Raw genomic sequence first — 20,052 nt, forward strand, 5'->3', positions numbered from 1 at the left:
AAAATCCTTGGATAACTTTAGATAACTTTAGATTACATCATCTAAATTCATAGTCAGGGCTCCCTTTACATTACCATAAGACAACTAGATAAGTTTTAGTTGACCTTCCTGAAGTGAATCCATATTGATGAATATTGTAATAGTTGCTTTTTCTTATTCAGTGTTATTGAGATCAACATTGTCTCAAAAATCTTTCCTGTGATGTTGATCAAACTAATAAGTTTGTATTTGTTCACTGCAATTGTTTAACCGTTGTTAAAAGGGAAAAACTAGAGCACTCATGTTCCAAAGTTTATTGAAGTAAATAAGTGGAATTTTCACAGTACTGGTCATAACAGAGAACAAAAAAAAAATAGACCATTGATCCCATCTGGACCAGGTGCTGAATCGGGTCTTATTTATGCCAAGGCCTAGTCTACCAAATGAAGGTGTTAAAGGGCATACACACTCTTCACCAGTTTTCTCCATTCTGATATAATGTTTTGAAATTAGACCACCCACAAATTTGCTCTTCTAGAAAACTAGAATCTGTTAATAATGCACCTGAGTTCACCACCTAGTTGCATTGCCTTACTTATCTACAGAAAGATTTCTTAGTGTCCACCCCCCTGCATCCAATATTAAGTTCATGCCTGCACTTAGCCTTTCCAATCATTTACGTAAAATAAGAGGCTGTATATTTATTGATATATTTATTGATAGAATTATTGATTTCTGAAGGGGTTCATCTAAATTTCTCCCAACATCTTTCTCATTAGGTTACCTCATTTTGAAGTAAACCATGGTGGATTGTTTAAACTGTATGAGGAGGAAGTTTTCCTATGAGGAACAACTTTTCTTTGGAGCAATTTGGTATCCAGTAGAAATTCGACCACTAAATTCATCAATAAGCTCCAGCTTATCAAAAATCATTAATAGAGCGAAAAATCTGCATTATAAAATTCTTTATGGGGGTGATTTCAAGTACTTAAGGGGCTCAAAATCCCATCTGAAACAACCTTGTAGGAGAGGACCACATCTAAATCAACAAATCCCTTAATTGGCTGAATGTTGTGAAGCCTCAAGCTCAATTAAGAAATAAAGACTAATAGCTATACAGGCCACTTCTATCTTTCTTCTGTAGCTAGTCAATATTAGGCAAGTTCATGTTTTTCCCTAAAGTAAAATTATGCCCAGTGTGCTTCTTGAATTCATCACCTCTATTCATATTTCAATATTATAGCACATTACCTTTCAAAACAGATGATGTTCTGTAGTCCTATCTCACCTTTATTCTTCCATATGGATTCGGAGCAGATCCTCGGCTCCGACTCTGCCTATTACAAAGCTCAAAGTCGCTTAGTTGGCTCGTGGCTAGGTAGGAGTCCCATAGTGCACTAGTGCTATTCCCAGATCTCGTTTGCTGCGTCTACAATTTCAGAAGTACTTCTTGCTTGGCCGTGGCCAAGTTCAAATTTTTTCTCTTATCGCTTTACCGATTTATATAGCTAGCTGTCTTAGTATTAGATAGTGTTTAAAAGTGGTTTTTGCTCTTTAAATTAGTTAGTGGTTGAGAACTTGTTGGCTTTTGTTCTTGGTTTGGTATCCTGTGTGCTAGTTTATATTAACCTTGATATTTCATAGGTCCGTTTTTAGTTAGGACCTCATTCTCTCGCTTATTGCATATATATACCGTTTGTTAGAGGACCTAGTCCTCTTTACTCCCGTGTTTGTGTGCGCGTGTGTTTGTGTGCATGTGCTAGGCCCGATTAAGTTAGAGGACCTAGTCCTCGTGCTTGTGGTGTGCCTGCTGTTTTATATAGCTAAGGCAAAAGTTACACTTAGTTCGACATGTCTAAAGACCACAAACCTTCGGGTTTCAAAAAAATGCATAAAGTTCTCCCAGAAGATGTCAATTACGGCAGACCATAGTAATTGTGGATATTGTCTCGGAGCCATTCATTTGCAGGAACCTTGTTTATTCTGCCATTCCTTTAGCTCCAGAGTTCTCCAGGAGCAGAAGAACAAGTTAATTTTGAAAGGTCTCTTCAAGCCTTCCTTCGAGGAAGACTTAGCGAGTTTTTCTTCATCCAAATCACATCCATCCAAAAAAGAGAAGGTCAGGTCGGCCAAGGGGCACTCTCCGGTACTGACTAGTGTATCGGAACCTCCTCAGAAACTATCCAAACTTGACAAGACTTCTACCTCCTCGGCTCCACTGTCTTTGGAGCCGGTCGAGGTTGTTGATGGCACTGCAGTGTCGGCCCCAAACCCTTTGGAGCAGAAATACCATCGGAGCCGGTCCAGAGATCCTTTGCCAGTCTCCCCAACCTTAAGATCTCAAATTTTACAGAGATCCAGATCGCCTACCCCTGTCATCCAGATCTTCCAAGAGCCTGTCGGAGGAAGATGTGGAGAGAGTAGTGCTTAGACTCCTGAAGTAGTCTACTTTGCCCAAATTGCTGTTGGCTCCGACCCAGTCTGATCTGGAGCCACCTGAGCCATCATCCCTGTTAAGGTTCCTCCGAGCTTTGTCGGGCCTTCAGAGCCAGAGTTTTCGGCACCACTTGTTGTGGAACCCTTGGTTCCAGCTCCCCCCATGGCTGTCTCAGAGCCGATTTCTGCTCCGACACCTTCGCCCTAACAGGGACACTTGGACCCGAACCTCATCTGTTCCGAGTCTCTCTCTCGGTGCGTCGGCTAGGGTGAGCTCGGATCCTATCCATCTCGAGCTGGTCGCTCTGGAGCCGATGACTACCTCAGTTTCCTCAGAAACCGGGCTGTCTTCGGAGCCGGAGAGATCTGCTTTTGAGATGATGTGTGCTGTCTTGCTCATCAGCTCCACGCAAGGGTACCAACGCTCTCCCTCCTCAAGCACCGACCTCTGTTTCTGCACCCTACTCTCTCTTGACAGAGACCCGCTCCTCAGGAGCCCCCTTTGGGTGCCCCCAGTCTTCCGAGACCTCCCCAGAGTACCCTTATGAGGAGCCCCCCAGAAGAGGCCATGTAAGAGGAAGCATGTAGACTCCTCGGATGAGTTCATCACTTTGGACACTGACCTCGAGGAGTCAGAAGGGTCCCCCAAGTCTTCTGAAGATGTCTCCTTTGTGGACATATTATAGATCCTGAAGCAGAGAAGCGGCTAGCCCAATGCCACCCCTTCTGATGAGTCAGTGTACCTGAAGACTTTCGGGTCTCCACCTTCAGCCTCTTGGGTGTCTCCATCTTTTGATGAACTATTAGACCTGGTCAGTCGGACAATGTGGGAGACTCCTGATGCCATGGATCCCTTCCCAGAAGACCCAATAAGTTTGTCTGCCCAGAAAGAGAAAGATTTTTTGTCCAAAGGCGTGCCCGTAGATGCTATGGTGGTGGTAGCGGCCACTAAGGAAGAGCTAGCAGAGACTTAATCTGTCCATCCACTAAGTAAGGAGTTTTGAACGATGGATAGATATGGGAAGCATATTTTTTCTTCAGCGGCTTTTACTCTCAATGCTGAACTACCTCACACATTTTACTTGAACGATGGATAGATATGGGAAGCGTATTTTTTCTTCAGCGGCTTTTACTCTCAATGCTGAACTACCTCACACATTTTACTTGGCTTCAAAGAGATCTCCTTAAGGAGTTAGGAGAATATTCTTCAAGGTACATCTACTGAAGGAGTCTCTGAGAAGGTGTCTGCTCAGTTGTCCACCTTAAATTCCATTGTGAACTCCTCCATGAGGCTGGTCTCCTATGCAGCAGACAGAGCGAGCAGGGCAGCGGGTTCAGGAGTTTCCCTTAGGAGACTCTCCTGGATGCACTTATGTAATTTTGCAGAGCCTTTCAAGTCTACCTTTACCAACGCCCCCTTTGATGGTCCTTCATTGTTTGGACCTAAGGTAATAGATACACTCACCAGGTGCGAACAAGAAGGCAAAACTCTCTCTGCTGTGGGAGTACGTTTTACCGTCCCCTCTAGACCATATCCCAAAAGTCCGAGAGGTGGTAAGATGTGGTTCAAGAAGTCCCACAGATATTTCCCGGATGCACAGAGTGACTCTTCCTTCAGAGGAGGAGGAGCTAATAGTAGATGTCTCCCTAGAGGCGGGGGGGGTCCACAAAACCAGGGAAACTGAGATTCATTTCGAGGCCATCCCTATCAGCGCTCCTGATGTGGGGCCCAGCTGCACTTCTCTGGAGCCAGTCGGGGGTTGCCTATCTTTGTATCCAGAAGCCTGGCTAAACATCACCCAAAACAATGGGTACAAAGACTTACTCCATACCCTTTTCTCCCACCCCACACTCCCAGGAAGATCCCAGATGTTCCACCCGATCACAGGCATCAAGCAACTGTAGAAGTTCAAAAGTTGCTTGCAAAGAGACTCATCCAAACTGTCCTCGCAGACCAGATAGGATTCGGAACTTACTCCAAATTCTTTTAGTGCCAAAACAAAGAGGGGACTGGAGGCCCATATTGGACCTCAGCAAACTAAACGAATCCGTAAAGAGGGCCAAGTTTTGGATGGTGACACTGCTGTCTATACTCCCTCCGTTGGATGTGCTCCATAGACTTCCAAAATGTGTACTACCATATAAAAATGGGCAGAGCATAGAGAAGTCATTTATGCTTCCGGCTGGGAGCCAGCCATTACCAATTTCGTGCCCTGCCCTTTGGTTTCACCACAGCCCCCAGGGTGTTCACCAAATGTATGGCAGTAGTGACAGCTCACCTGATACTTCGTGGCTTCCAAGCGTTTTCGTACCTGGACGACTGGCTCCTGACCATCACCACCAGGCACCTACTCCTACAAACCAGAGATTCGACCATCCAACTCTGTTCCAGCTGAGGATTACAATAAATTGAGAAAAGTCTGCCTGATCACCCTCTCAATTTGTGATTTTTATAGGTGCAGAAATAGACACCGTCGCCATGCTAGCCCGTCTACCTGCAGACAGAATTCTAAACCTCAGGCAACAAATTCTCAGTCTACTTCCTCTACAGAAAGTCCAGGCAAAGACAGTGCTGAAACTCTTAGGGACCATGGCCTCCACCATAACTCTAGTCCCTCTAGCCAGATTGCACATGCAAATTCTCCAATGGCTTCTATCTTCCCAGTGGTCCTTTCAACAACTGCCTCTTTCTAACCATATCCTCATAAGAGTCTTGCCAAAAGGACCTTCGTTGGTGAATTCAGCCAGATCAGCTGACAACGGGCACTCCATTCCTTCCTCGCCAACCCGTTGCTACTGTGACCATGGATGCCTCAGAGATAGGGGGGGGAGCAGATCACAGCCACAAGGTTCCTACAGGTCTAAGCAGTGGAGTGCCTCTACCTCCAAAGGTGAAGACAAATCACAACCATACAGGAAACTCCCAATGACTTCCCCCTGCCTGCACCAAGCACTTATCTTCTGGCAGCACCCTTAGGGGGAAAACTAGCATTTTTTTCTCAAAATTGGCACATTATCACCCAGGACAAATGGGTTCTAGACATAGTGTCACAAGGCTACAAGTTTCATTTCCATACCCTGCCAAGAGCAAACGGTTGGCCAGACCTGCCAAAAATTCAATGGGCAGAGGCTCAAAAACAAGTCGCAGCTCTCATGGACATCAGGGCAATTCAGTTAGTGCCACAGCAAGAGCAGGACAAGAATTTTACTCAAGACTGTTCTTTGTACCCAGAAAGGACAAAGCATGGAGACCAATACTCGACCTATCTATTCTAAACACTTTCCTGGATATACCAAAATTCAAGATGTTGACCTTACAGCAGCTTCTGCCCATGCTGGGCAGCAAGGCTTGGCTTGTGACTTTAGACGTAAAAGAGTTATACCTGCATGTCCCAATCAGACAATCGTGCAGAAGATACCTCAGATTCAAGGCTGGCTCAAAGCATTACCAATTCTCTGCACTGCCCTTTGTCTTATCTACTGTGCCCTGGGTCTTCACAAAGTGCCTGGCACCAGTAATTGCTTACTGCAGACAAAAAGGAATACAAATATATCCTTACTTGGACTACTGCCTCATACAAGCGGAGAACAAGGACATTCTACTACAGCATCTGACTTTTGTGATAAGATTTTTAACATGCCTAGGGTACACAGTCAAAAAGAAATCAAAACTAGTACCCTCTCAAGAGATAATATTCCTGGGTGCAAGCTTAAATACAACTGCCCAGATGGCTTATCTCAATCCAGACAAACAAAAGCAACTGACTGCCTATTTCAAGGAAATGGCAACAAAGGCCCAGTTATCCGCAAGAAAAATTCTTCAGGCTTTGGGCTTCATGGCATCCTGCATCTTACTCATTCCATATGCAAGACACCATATGAGAAAAATTCAATGGTACCTAAAAAGTGTCTGGACACAACATTGCCACAGTCTGGAAACGATGATTATTCTAATACCCTGCCTGCAACAGGAATTTCAATGGTGGACAAAGGCTTGTCACCAAAACAAGGGACAGCCATTCTCACTACCCCCAGCCAGGCAGAGCCTAGTGACGGATGCATCAAATTATGCCTGAGGGGGGCACATGGCAGGAAGAAGCATTCAGGGCACCTGGTCCACAAACCAAAAGCATTTACATATCAATCAAAAGGAGATGCTGGCTGTTCAAAATGCCCTGACAGCCTTCAAGGATTTTCTTCATCCGGGACAACTACTGATAGACAGACAACACCACGGTCATGTGGTACATAAACAAGCAGGGGGGAACTCATTCCTATCCCCTATGCAGACTAGCCATGGCTTTATGGGACACAGCATTGACTTACCAAGTTCATCTGCAGGCACAATTCCTGCCAGGAAAGGAAAATACTCTGGCAGACGAACTAAGCAGAAACCTCATGGATCCCCATGAATGGCACCTGGATCCACAAGTCTTCAGCATGATAACAACGGAATGGGGACACCCGGACATAGATCTATTTGCCTCCCCTCAAAACTATCAATTAAGAAAGTTCTGCACAAGGACTTATCACAGACGAGCTTGGAAAGTGGACGCCTTATCTTTCAACTGGACAAACCTATCAGTATATGCCTTTCCTTCACTGCCTCACCTCCCCAAAGTACTCCTAAAGGTCAGGCAGGAGAAACCAAAAATTATTCTGATTGCCCTAGACTGGCCACGCCAGTACTGGTATCTGATCTTAAGGAACTTGTCCCAATACCCAGCCTGGACCTTACCTCAAATACCTCATCTACTGTCCCAACAAAACAATCGGATTCTGCACAGCCAACTCGGGACCTTAAACCTGGCAGCGTGGCGGATATTGTAGCCATACAATCCCCCCACCTCTCAGTAAAGCTGTGATGGATGTCATTTTAGGAGCCAGAAGGCCTAGTACTAGAAAATCCTGTGCTGGGAAATGGAAGAGATTTTGCGCTTGGAACCAAGCTCAAGGAACTGATACAGCTGTCCCAAATATTCCTCAGATTTTGCAATATTTAACTGCGATGCTGGACAAAGGCCTATCTGTTTCATCAATTAAAATCCATGCCTCTGCCATTTCGGCTCATTACAATACAGAGCCACCACTTTTTTCTCATCCTTTATTAAGGCAGTACCTCAAAGGAGCCAAAAACTTAAGGCCTCCAAGGAGAATGCCTACACCTGCATGGGACCACAATTATGTCTTGGAAAAACTCACCTTACCTCCTTTTGAGACAGCTGCTACTGCGGACATAAAGTTCTTATCTTGGAAAACAGCTCTGCTCCTAGCAATAACTTCTGCAAGACGAGTTTCAGAGCTACAGGCTCTCATGGCTGTGTAACCCCTTTATCATTTTCTATCCAGACAGGGTCTTTCTGAGAACAAACCCTACATTTATGCCTAAGGTGGTGGTATCCAATGTAGCCCTTAACCAAACAATTCATTTGCCAACTTTTTATCCAAATCCACAGAACAAGGGGGAGAAAATTCTGCATTCTTTGGACGTGCACAGACAACTTAGATTATACTTGGACAAAACTAAAGTTTTCAGAAAGACAGAGCAATTGCTAGTAGCATATGCCACAGCATCACAAGGAAAGGCCATCTTCAAGCAGACTATTTCAAAGTGGTTAGGTCACTGCATTTGTTTCTGCTACTCACAACATGGCAAACCCGTGCCTAAGGGCATTAGGCATTAGGCCACATTCAACCAGAGTTGCAGCCACTTCTGCAGCCTTTCTCAGGGTAGTACCAACCAAAGACATTTTGGAGGCTGCTACTTGGAGTTCAGTGCATACCTTTACAAAACATTACAATCTGCCTCTTTACTCTAAATCCAGGGCAGGCTTTGCCACTGCAGTTCTGCAGGGCGTCATAGCCACTCCTAATGCTGTTTAGCTCCAGCCCCCCAACCATAGCTTTGGGACTCAACCCAAATGTAATGACTGCAACAGTGAAACACGAAGAACATAGTACAGTTGTGTACACTTACCATAAATGGAGATGTTCGAGTGTATTCACTGTTGCAGTCCAGGTTACCCACCCGCCATCCCCCTTATTTTTGCTGGAACCTATCTTTACTTTTCTAATCTATACAACCTAATGGTGTATTTGCTTATAGAGGAAGGTAAAACTTATTTTGGTGCATGTATGTTTTATTTACCTAATTTTAGCCTACCGTTTTGGGGGCACCTGACATCTGGGGCAGGAAAAAATAAATAAAATGGCGTTGGCTGCATCTTTTGTACCCCTGACGACCTGGCGTCAGGGAGGAGGCGACAGCAACTGACGCAGGACCCAAGACTTTGGAGTTCGGGCCGACTGAGGGCAACCTGCCAGCAGGATAACCCAAATGTAATGACTGCAACCGTGAATACACTCTAACATCTACATTTATGGTAAGTGTACACAACTGTACTTTCTGTCTTTCTATAGTCTAGCAGCAAACAAGATCTGGGGATTGCACCAGTGCATTATGGGATACCTACCTAGCCACGAGCCAACTAAGAATTTGAGCTTTGTAATAGGCTGAGTCAGAGCCGAGGATCGGCTCCGAACCCATATTTAAGAATGAAGGGCGAGATGGACTACAAACATGGAACATTATGGTGAGTACATAGCTTCTCTTTTACTTTGCCATCACCCAGTCCCCTGTTTCTTTTGACACTAGTTTGAAATGTGTTTTTCCTTTGTGTTAGCAGTCAGATTTCCCGTCCTTAGCACCTTCTTGCTTGCATTTGTGTAGTGTTTGCTGTCTTTGTCCCTGATCTGTCTCCAAAGATACAATTTACTTATCACCTGTAGATTTTTGTGTGCTCTTAGGAATGCTTATAATGCTTCTTCTAATGCAGTAATATTTTCCAGTCAGTTTTCTTATTTTAAAGGTACTTTTTATTCTTTGACAGATAGCTAGTTAGGCAGTTCCTTGTGTAATCTAAAATGTTCACTAGCCTCTCTCCACCAACTTGGAGATGATTCCATGGTGAGTTCTGTTTTCATGGTAAGACTTCAGTCTGCATGAGAAATTTAATAGTGATGTCCTGACTGAAATCACCATTGCAGTATTCCTGACAAATGGGTTATGACCGCTGACATCTAGCGTGGCTACTAAAGTTTTACTTTCCCTAAGTTGTATGTCTGCATGGTCTCCATTCGTATGTATTGGGGTATAAAGACAGATGTACGAGCGTGGGTACTTAAGACTGTCTTGCTGCCAGCCTGAACTCAGGTCATGCATCCGTCAGACTGTTCGCTCGATGTTCTTCGTGTTTCACTGTTGCAGTCATTACATTTAGGTAATCTGCTGGCAGGTTGCCCTCAGTCGGCCTGAATAACAAAGTCTTGGGTCCTGCGTCTGTTGCCGTCTCCCCTTCCATGACTTCAGCTCATCAGGGGTATAAAACATGCAGCCGATGCCATTTTGTTCAGTCTTTCTTGCTGCGCGGTGCCCGAAGCAGTTCGCAAGTGCCAGTCAGCTGACCGACCTGAAATTTTCGCATTCGAGTTTCAGCACCAAAGTCTTCAACTAAAGCGAAGTATCCCGTTGGGGAAACTTTTTCTTGCTCCTTTCCAATATCAATAAAAGTTAATGATTGCCTTACTTGTGGGAAGCAAATACCTCATAAGGATTTTCATTTGTACTGTATTCCTTGCCTAGGCCCAGATCATAACATGCCTTGCCTATCGGTTTTGTGCTAGATTTAACCAACGCACTATTAAGCGTCTGTATATTTTTGCTTCAAAATATTTTGGATCCAGATTTAATTACACTGAAATGTTGTCGGTTAGCAGTCCGACTACCGGAGTTCACAAAAAAAATGCAAAGAAAGACAGACAGACCATAGAGGTCCAAAACTGACGACGAAGCTTCTCCTCAGCCAGTCGCCGGTACTCAGTGAGGCACTTTCGCAGCCCCTGATACCCGCTACTTTTGAGTTGCAGGCCTCTACCGAGACCCATGCAGAGTGTGGTATGCCGCGAGATTCTGAGTATTGAACTTGCGGATGTCTCTCCCTTGGATGGGTCTGGAGCCGCTGACCAGGCACCGGCTTCTGAGGGTGTTTTCAGGCCTCAACATTTTTATATAAAACCGACACCAGCTTCAAAAACAAGATCAAAAACATCTAAGTCTAAAAAAATGACGCACGAGCCACGTGCTCAGGCCCCTATGCCTAAAAACAGGTGATCAAAATGGCTGAAGACTTAATTACCTTGATCAGGGGTTCCCAACCCCCCCCCCCTCCTTCCTGCTAAGAGGCCTAGGCAAGACACTGATTATGAATCTTCAGATCAGGTTTCTATTTCTTCTGATTCCTCTTCTGATCAGGAATTTTCTATACCACCCTATGAGGATTCAGATGCAGAAGAATCCATCCCATCTGCATCTCCTCCTGAGGATTATTCTTTTGGCGAAACCTTGCATACTTTAAGGGAACATTTTCATTGGGAGAGTCAGGATTTCTCTAAATCAAAAAAGAGGCTCAGATATTTCTTTCTTCCTCAGCATAGGCCTTTGACTATACCTCCAGTATTAGACATTGTTGATGTGTTTTCTGGAGTCAAGCATGGCTCCTGATTCCCTACCTCCGTCTCCTAGTAAGCCAGACCAATATTACAGGGTTCCTGACTCCCACAAATTTTTATTCAAAAATCCTGCTGCTGATCCTGAAACTATCTCACAGGGTTCCAAAGGTATAAAGGCTCTACAGCCAAAAATCCTACCCCCTCTGATAGAGACTCCAGGGCGCTGGATAGATGGGGAAAGAAGGTTTATACTTCTGCAACCTTGACAATTAGGGCCTTAAACTGCCAGTTTCATATGCTTAAATATCAACAGCATGTTATGGGCTTATTGAAATAGAAAATTATTTCTGATTGTGTGGAAAATGAAGAATTACAGGAATTATTGCATGCAGCAGAACAGGTTAGAAAAGCATACTTTGCAATGTGGTTTTGATTCTTTGGAGGCCTCTTGCAGGGCCGCAGTTACTGGATCTGTGATTAGAAGGCATGCCTGGCTCAAGGAGCAAAATCTGCCTGATCATGTTAAAGCTAAATTGTTGGATGCCCCTTTACAGCATGATACTCTGTTTGGTAATAAGGCAGAAGAGGTTTTAAAGAAAATGGAAGATGAAGCAAAATCTATGCAAACTGTAAAAGATTTCTTACAAGTGCAGCCACCCAGATTCAGTTGGGATCTGGCGTACTAAAAATTGGTAATTTCCTGTGTCCAACAGAGCCTCTCAAGGTAAATCCAAGTGCTCAAAAGGCTCTAGATACCAATCACAGGGTTCTTACAGGTCAAAGCAATTGGGTGCCTCCACCTCCAAATCTGGAGGAAACAAAGGCAGCCCTACAGTAAGCAGTCTCAATGACTTCCCTCTGCCATCACCAAGCACTTATCTTTTGGCAGCCCCCTTGGGAGGAAAATTAGCACTTCATGCTCAAAACTGGCAGTTAATTACCCAGGACAAGTGGGTATTAAACATAGTATCTCAGGGTTACAGATTTAATTTCCATACTTTGCCAATTCCAAACGGTTGGCCAGATCTGTCACAAAATCAGTGGGCAGAGGCTCAGAAACAAGTTATGCCCCTCATGGATAATGGGGGCTATTCAACCAGTACCAGAACAGGAAAAAGGACAAGGTTTTTATTCAAGACTGTTCCTGGTACCCAGAAAAGACCATGCCTGGCGTCCAATGCTGGACTTATTGATTCTGAACACGTTCCTGAACATTCCAAAATTCAAAATGCCGACTTTACAACAGCTACTGCCTATGCTGGGCAGGAACACTTGGATGTTAAGTTGTCTATCTCGCCTTCGTTCTTGCTGGTTGGGATCGGAGCCAATCCTCGGCTCCGACTTGGCCATCTTCAATAGCTCGAGAGCTGTTTACTGGCTCGAGGCTACCACTTATCCCATAATGCCTAGTGATAGCTGCCCAAATCTCATTTGCCTCTTCAGCTATGAGGTGTCGTTTTTCTGGCTCAGGCTTGTATAGAATTTTTTGTGTAATTTTTCACTAGAATTTAACTCTTCTAGTATTTTATTATTAGCGATAGTTTTGTTTCTGTGGTAGATAATTGTTTATTATATAGTATCCCTCTTTTTGTAGAACTCGTTTAACTTAGAGAGTTCTCCCCCACCCCTCCCCCCTTCATTCCAGGTTAGCCGTTTAAGTTATAGGCTTTCCTACTGTTTTTTTCTTACAGGCTAGCCGTTTAAATTAGAGGCTTTCCTATTATTTTCTTAAAAAAAAAAAAAAAAAAAAACCTTTATAGCCTTTCTAGTAGGTGGGTTTTTTGTTATTGTAGACTGAATATTGCTCTTTTTTATTGTCATAATTGGTTGATTTCCTTCTACAGTAAAGTATGTCAAAGGAATCTAAAGTTTCTAGGTTTAAGAAGTATGACTCATGCTGTCAGAAAATGTCTCTGACAGATGGGCACACCTCTTGCGTCTATTGTTTAGGCGCTGTGCACCTGCAGGACTCTTGTTCTATTTGCTTTGCCTTTAGTCCAAGAGTCCTGCAGGAGCGCAAGAATAAGTTGATTCTTAGGGGTCTTTTAAAACCCCAGGATTCACCGGCCAAGAGCTCTCAGCCAGTGAAATCCCCTAAATCCACTAAGCCATCGGCTCCAACTTTAGAGCAGTCTTCGGTTCAGGATTTACCTTCTACGTCGGTTCCGGCTGGCACCAAGACAATCTCCCCGTCTGCTCCATCAGAGGCTTCGGAGCCATCGCAGAGCCACAGGAGGCTGAGGTCCCCTTCCCTAGAGTCGGTGCATTTGGCTCCTCGGTCTCTCTACTTCAGAGCGAGCGTAGTCACCGATCCTCTCACTCCTTTCGATCCTCTAGGCTGTCGGATCATGATGTGGAGAGAGTGGTCAGAAGGTTGCTTAAATTGCAGGCACTAGCTAAATTGTTGTCCAGCCCTCTTCAACAGGTATCTGCTCCATCCACTTCTCTTGATGTTCCTCCTCCAACTCCAATGAGTTTGGAGCCGGAGTTCGTTGGGGTTCGAGTAGTAGAACCGTTGGCTCCGATAACTCTATCTCCTTCAGTTCCCGACGTTGGCTCCGATTCCCTCTGCTACCTTCCATCGAGGGATCTGGGCGCTGAGGCTCCCTCGTCTTCTCCGAGGGGGCGAGTGGCATCGGACCCTTGTCCGACCCCGTTCTCCCCCTCAGAGCTTCGGCGCAGGTGAACTCTGCTCCAACGTTGGCCTCTGAGCTGTCCCCCTCGGTGCGGATAAAGATTCCTATTTCTTTGGAACCGGAGCTTCCTCTTCATCATTGCAGGGATGCCTTCGATGTCATGCGGAGTGTGCTGTCCTCTGAGTCAGCTCCACTTTCAGCCCCACCGGCTCCGTCCCCTGTAGTGCCTGTGCCAATCTCTGCTCATCCTCCAGACCCTACGTGTAGGGAACCAATGCTCCAGGACACCCCATTGGGTGTTTCCTCCTCTTCTGAGGCCTCTCCTGATCACTCAGAGGAGCCCCCTCGGAAGAAAAACTGTAAGAGGAAGCACATTGACTCCCCCGAGTCTGTCACTTCTGATACAGATTTAGATGATTCGGAAGGGTCCCCGAGATCCCCCTCTGAAGATGTTTCCTTTTCGGACATCCTAGAAATGCTTAAGCAGGGGGGAACTGGAATCCCCTAGCCCCTATCAAGGATGAGTCTGTATTTCTGGATGCTTTCGGTTCCTGACCTTCCACCTCCTGGGTGTCTTCGCCTTTCGATCCACTTATTACAGTGGTGGCTCGAAAGGCTTGGTCAGCTCCGGATACAGTGGAACCAACTCCGAGGAGACCTGGTAAATTCATTGCAGCACCCCAGGATAAGCAATTCCTTTCAAAAGGTGTTGATGCCATGGTGGTAGCAGCAGCCACCAAAAAAGTTAGCGGAGACCTCTTCGTCTGTCATCTGTGTAACTTTGCGGAACCCTTTCGAGCGTCCTTCACCAACGCTCCCTTTGATTCCTTTCTTTTTGGACCACAGGTGAAAGACACTTTGACTATGTGTGAGCAAGAAGGCAAGACTCTCTCTGCCGTGGGAGTCAGTTTTTCCACTCCCTCTTGACCTTACCCCAAGGGGTCAGAAGAGTGGGAGATGTGATTCCGTAAACCTCATGGAGCCTTACCTGACACACGTAGTGATTTTTCCTGCAGAGGGGGAGACAATAGTAATAGATGCTGCCCTCGTGGCAGAGGTGGTCCGCAGAACCAGGGCAACAGAGAATCCTTCTCTGATAAGCCCTTCTAGCATCCCTGAAGGGTTGCCTGGCTGCTCACCTGTGAGGCAGTCGTGGGAAGACTTTCACTGTACCCAAAAGCCTGGCAAAGATTAAAACAAGACAAATGGGGTGCGGTCCATTATATCCAGAGGTTACAAAATTCCCTTCCATCAACCCCCTTTACAGTCAAGGAGAAGACCCTTCCAGATGTTCCACCCAATCTGAAGGAGCAAGCAGTAATAGAAGTTTCAAAACTGCTAGAAAAAGTCATCCAGGAAGGTCCCGGCAGACAAGCACGAATCCGGAACTTAAGGTCCTTTTTAGTACCAAAAAAGACAGAGGACTGGAGACCGATTCTGGAGCTTAGCAGACTAAAGAAGTCCAAAGAACAAAGTTTCGGATGGTCACGCTACAGTCCATTCTACCCTTTCAGGGTCAGGACAATTGGATATGCTCGACAAATCTTCAGGACGCGTACTAATATATCAAGATGGACAGGCGCTCCAGGAGATATCTTTGCATCCGGCTGGGGGCCAGTCATCAGTTCAGAGCTCTGCCTTTTGGTCTCACCACAGCCCCCAGGGTGTTCACCAAATGTATGGCAGTGGTCACAGCTCACCTGAGACGTCAAGGATTCCAGGTGTTTCCATATCTAGTCAACCGGCTCCTTACTGCTACCACCAGGCATAAACTCCTACAAGAGCGGGACTACACAATCTGCTCCCAGCTAGGCATTACAATAAATTTTGAAAAATCTGCCTTTTTGCCCTGTCAATCTATCACTTACATAGGAGCAGACTTAGACTCAAGGGATATGTTTGCAAGGCTACCACCAGAAAGGGTGTCTGCAATTCGTCAGCAAGTACAGGTTCTGATGCAGAGCAAAAGGATCCAAGTCAAGTACGTCCTTCAAACTCTGGGTTCCATGGCAGCAGCCATTCTTCTAATTCCACTAGCGCAGTTTCATATGCGAATTCTTCAGTGGCTTCTGTTTACGCAGTGGTCTTTCCAAGAGCTACCCATGACTCTCATGATCACGGATGCATGCAAAAGACATCTTTCTTGGTGGATGGTCTCTCCACTAGTTACTCAGGGCAGACCTTTCATACAACCCCCTCCAGTAGGCACAGTGACGACAGACGCCTCCCTGATAGGGTAGGGGGGGTGGCATTATCTGGGCAGGACAGTCCAAGGCACTTGGCAACCTCACGACTACCATCTGCACATAAATGTCCTGTAAATGAGAGCTGTGCTCCTGGCGTTGCAAGCCCTTCAAGACTTCCTTCTGGGACCATTGCTATCCAAACGGAGAACATGTCAGTGGTGTGTGGTACATCAACAAGCGGGGCGGAATCAGATCCTACCCCCTGTGTCGAGAAACACTCAGACTTTGGCAGTGGGCGATTTCCTCCCAACGTTTTCTAATTGCGACGCACATCCCTGGGAGAGGCTCAGCAGAGCTACCTCATAACTCACGAGTGGTCTCTGAATCAGGAAGTTGCGAATCTTATTTTCCACAAATGGGGACAGTCTCGCTCCAATCTCTTTGCCACCTCCTTCAACAGCAAATGCAGCAACTACTTCTCCCTTCTTCCGCTTCCGGGTCATATACCCAGAGATGCTCTAGTCCACGATTGGCCCCAGGGGCTTCTTTATGCCTTTCCTCCTTTCCCCCTGATACCCAAACTTATACAGAAAGCAATATTGTTGGGTTGCAAAATGATCCTCATTGCCCCCTACTGGCCTCAACAGATATGGTTCCCGTTCCTGCACCGTTACCATCTCGATCAGGCCTGGACTATGGACCCAATTACAGACCTCCTGGTTCATCAGTCAGGCGGGTTGCATCAGTCCCTCAAAACTCTCCAGCTCACAGCTTGGTTGCTCCACTTCCAACCTTAGCCAGGCTTCCCAGTATTTCCCCAGCAGTCCGTGAGATTGTCTCTTCTCACAAGTCTACAACGAGGAAAACTTATGCTAGCAAATGGAAATGTTTTTCTTGTTGGACAAAGGCTAGGAATGTGGATCCCTTTTCAGCCCCAGTCCACGAAATTCTGGAATTCCTAGCACAACTGTTTCACTCCGGGTCCAGTTCTGCAACTATCAGGATACAATTGATGGCCATTTCTAACTTTCATGTTGGTTTTTCGAATTCTAACATTGTCTCATAAGCTCTGTAAAGCTTTTTTGAGAGGGACAACTCTTCTCAGGCCTCCAGTGAGAGATCCCCTCCTTGGGACCTTAATTTTGTCCTAACTTCCTTAATTCTGCCCCCTTTTGAACCAGCAGCATTCAAGTTTGTCTTGGAAGACACTCTTTCTGGTAGCTATTACTTCAGCCAGGCACGTCTCCGAACTTCAGTCGCTATGTGTTCGTCCTCCCTACTTGGTTTTTCATAAGGACAGGGTTGCTCCGAGGACTAATCCTTCGATGTCCTTCAAGGATGCATCTGCAGTCATAACATATGGGTTGTCCTGCCTCAGGCAGCCCTACGGTCGGCCGGATTCCAAAGTCTGGGTCTGGCCTCGGCTGATGTCGCACTTTCCCCGACGTCAGAGCTTCTGGGGTATAAAGGCATCAGCCGACGCCATTTTCCTCGGTCTTTCTTGCCGCGCGGTGCCCGAAGCAGAAGCTGTTCGCAAGTGCCAGTCGGTCAGATCCAGAGATTTCAGCTACCGAAGACTTCGAAAAAAGCTAAGTACCCCGTTGGGGACTCTTTCTTGCCTCAGCCGATGTCAGACAAAGTAAATAATTGTTTAACTTGTGGGAAACAAATACCTCATAAGGATTTCCATTCTTACTGCCTTCCTTGCTTAGGCCCAGACCACGACGTATCAGCTTGTTTAGCCTGTGCCTCCTTCAACCGACGGACTCTTAGACTTCGGTCGGAGTTTGCAGAAGAATTTTTCGGAACCGCTTTTGCATATAAAATGCCGTCGGAGACTCCGACTACGCATATGTCCAAAAAACGCAGGGAAAAGGACCGACACTCGCAGCCCGCGGTTTCGGCTGAAACCACGGTTAGGCCTACCGCGAGTGTCTCGGTTTCGGCTGAAACAGAGTCCTCTGTTCTTACTACGACCGAAACCATACCTCCGACAACCGAGGCCAGAGAGGCCCTGGCTGAGTCGGCTTCAGAAATCCCTACCGAAGCTAGCGCTCAAGAATTGTCCGACACCATTCCATTGGACATTTCTACTCCTGCACATGGGGCAGCTAGGCCCCCAGCTTCTATGTCTATTAAGGCCTTCTCCAGGGCTAAAGCTGCCAAACTTTCAAAAGCTTTACCTGCCAAATCTACTTCACAGAGGCCTTCCTCAAGTTCTCAGATTCTCAGTCTTGCTGAGGACCTTATATCCTTAATTAGGGGTTCCCAACCTCACCCAGACAGGGCCTCCCAACCTCCACCTGACAAAAGGCCTAGGACTGAACCCTCTGAACCTCTCTCCTCTGATTACTCCACGGATGGATCGGATTTGTCAGACCATCAGGAAGGGGCCTATTCGCCTTATGAGGATTCAGATGCAGAGGACTCTATTCCTTCGGCCTCCCCTCCTGAAGAATTTTCCTTTGGGGAGACTTTGCACTCAATGAGGGAACACTTTCAATGGCAGGGTCAGGATTTTTCTGATTCTAGAAAAAGATTAAGGACATTTTTACATTTGCCCCAGCATAGGCCCTTAGCCATACCACCAGTGCTAACTGTAATTGATGATGTGTATAATGATGTCAGTTCTGCACCTGATTCTCTTCCCCCGGCCCCTGCCAAACCTGACAGATATTACAGGGTCCCGGATTCTCACTTCCACCTGTATAAAGCCCATGCTGCAGACCCAGAAACTATTTTTCAGGGCCCAAAAGGTGTTGCAGCTGCCACTGCCAAAAATCCCCTACCCTCTGAAAGAGAGTCTAGAGCATTAGAGAGATAGGGTAAAAAGGTTTATACATCTGCTACTCTTTCTGCCAGGGCATTAAACTGTCAATTCCATATGATACAGTACCAAGAATATTTGTTAGATCAGCTGAATAAAAAGCTTTCTTCTCCTGAACCTATAGACCGTAAATCCCTTCAGGATTTGGTACACAACTCTCAGCAGGTCAGTAATCATTTCTTAAAATGTGGCTATGATGCACTGGAGGCTTCATTTAGATCAGCTATGACTGGGGCAGTAATTCGTAGGCATGCCTGGCTAAAAGAGCAATCCTTGCCAGACCATGTCAAGGCTAAACTCCTAGATGCTCCAATGGAGAAACAAAGTTTATTTGGCTCCCCTGCACAGGAGATTCTAAAGAAAGTGGAAGTAAAAGCAAAATCTGTGCAAACAGTAAAGGAATTTTGCAGGTCCAACCTCCGAGGTTCAGCAGAAACTGGCCTTCAAAGAATTGGTCCTTTCCAGACACCTCCAGAGCACAGAGGGGCAGGAATAGACGCCCTAGAGGCAGAGGTCAGTCAAAGGGTGCCTACAGGGGCCGTCAGTGGCAGCCTGCCAACCAGAGGAGTAGTGCCACAGCTGCAACTACAACCACTACCACAGGACAGACACAATGACTTGACTATGATTCCACCTACCAGGGAACAACTGGAAGCTCCCTTGGGCAGAAAGCTGGCTTTATTCTCAAAAAACTGGCATTGCATTACAAAGGACACATGGACATTGCAAATAATAGACCAAGGATACAGGTTTCACTTCCAGACTTTACCAAAAAGGAGCGGAATGCCAAACCTTACACCAAACCAGAAGCCAGAGGCTTTAAGACAAATCAACAATTTACTTCAGATGAAAGCGATAGAAAGGGTACCATCTATGGAACGAGGCCAAGGATTTTACTCCAGACTATTCCTTGTACCAAGAAAAGAAAACCAATGGAGGCCTATTCTCGACTTGTCCGCACTGAACACATATCTCATTGTGCCAAAATTCAAAATGCTGACCCTACAGCAACTTCTTCCCATGTTGGGCAAGGAGTCTTGGCTGGTGACTCTAGATCTCAAGGAGGCATACCTGCACGTCCCTATCCGACCAGATTGCAGAAGACACCTCAGATTTCTTGCAGGATCAGAGCATTATCAATTCTCAGCATTACCCTTTGGCTTATCTACTGCCCAGAGTATTCACGAAATGCCTGGCATCAGTAATTGCACATTGCAGACTTCAGGGAATTCAAATTTACCCATACCTGGACGACTGCCTAATACAAGCGGACAACAAGACAAAATTGATAAAGGATTTGGCCTATGTCATACACCTGTTACAGGCCTTGGGATACACAGTCAACATCCAAAAGTCAAGACTAGTGCCATCCCAAAGGATAACCTTTTTGGGTGCGGATCTGGACACTAACTCAGATGGCTTTTCTCACAGAAGAAAAACAAAAACAACTTCCAGATTACTTCATGACTTTGACAAGACA

At 45.9% G+C, this 20,052-nt stretch overlaps 1 protein-coding gene across 1 annotated transcript in view; it reads left to right on the plus strand.

The window, feature by feature from the left end:
* The window catches only part of LOC122806151 (tetraspanin-3-like), a 288,513-nt gene that overhangs the window by 165,650 nt on the left and 102,811 nt on the right, over nt 1-20,052 (plus strand). The gene's annotated exons all lie outside the window — the stretch shown is intronic.

This window comes from Protopterus annectens, chromosome 7.part0 (assembly GCF_019279795.1).
Source record: "Protopterus annectens isolate FY-2018-M chromosome 7.part0, PAN1.0, whole genome shotgun sequence".
Lineage (NCBI taxonomy): Eukaryota > Metazoa > Chordata > Ceratodontiformes > Protopteridae > Protopterus > Protopterus annectens.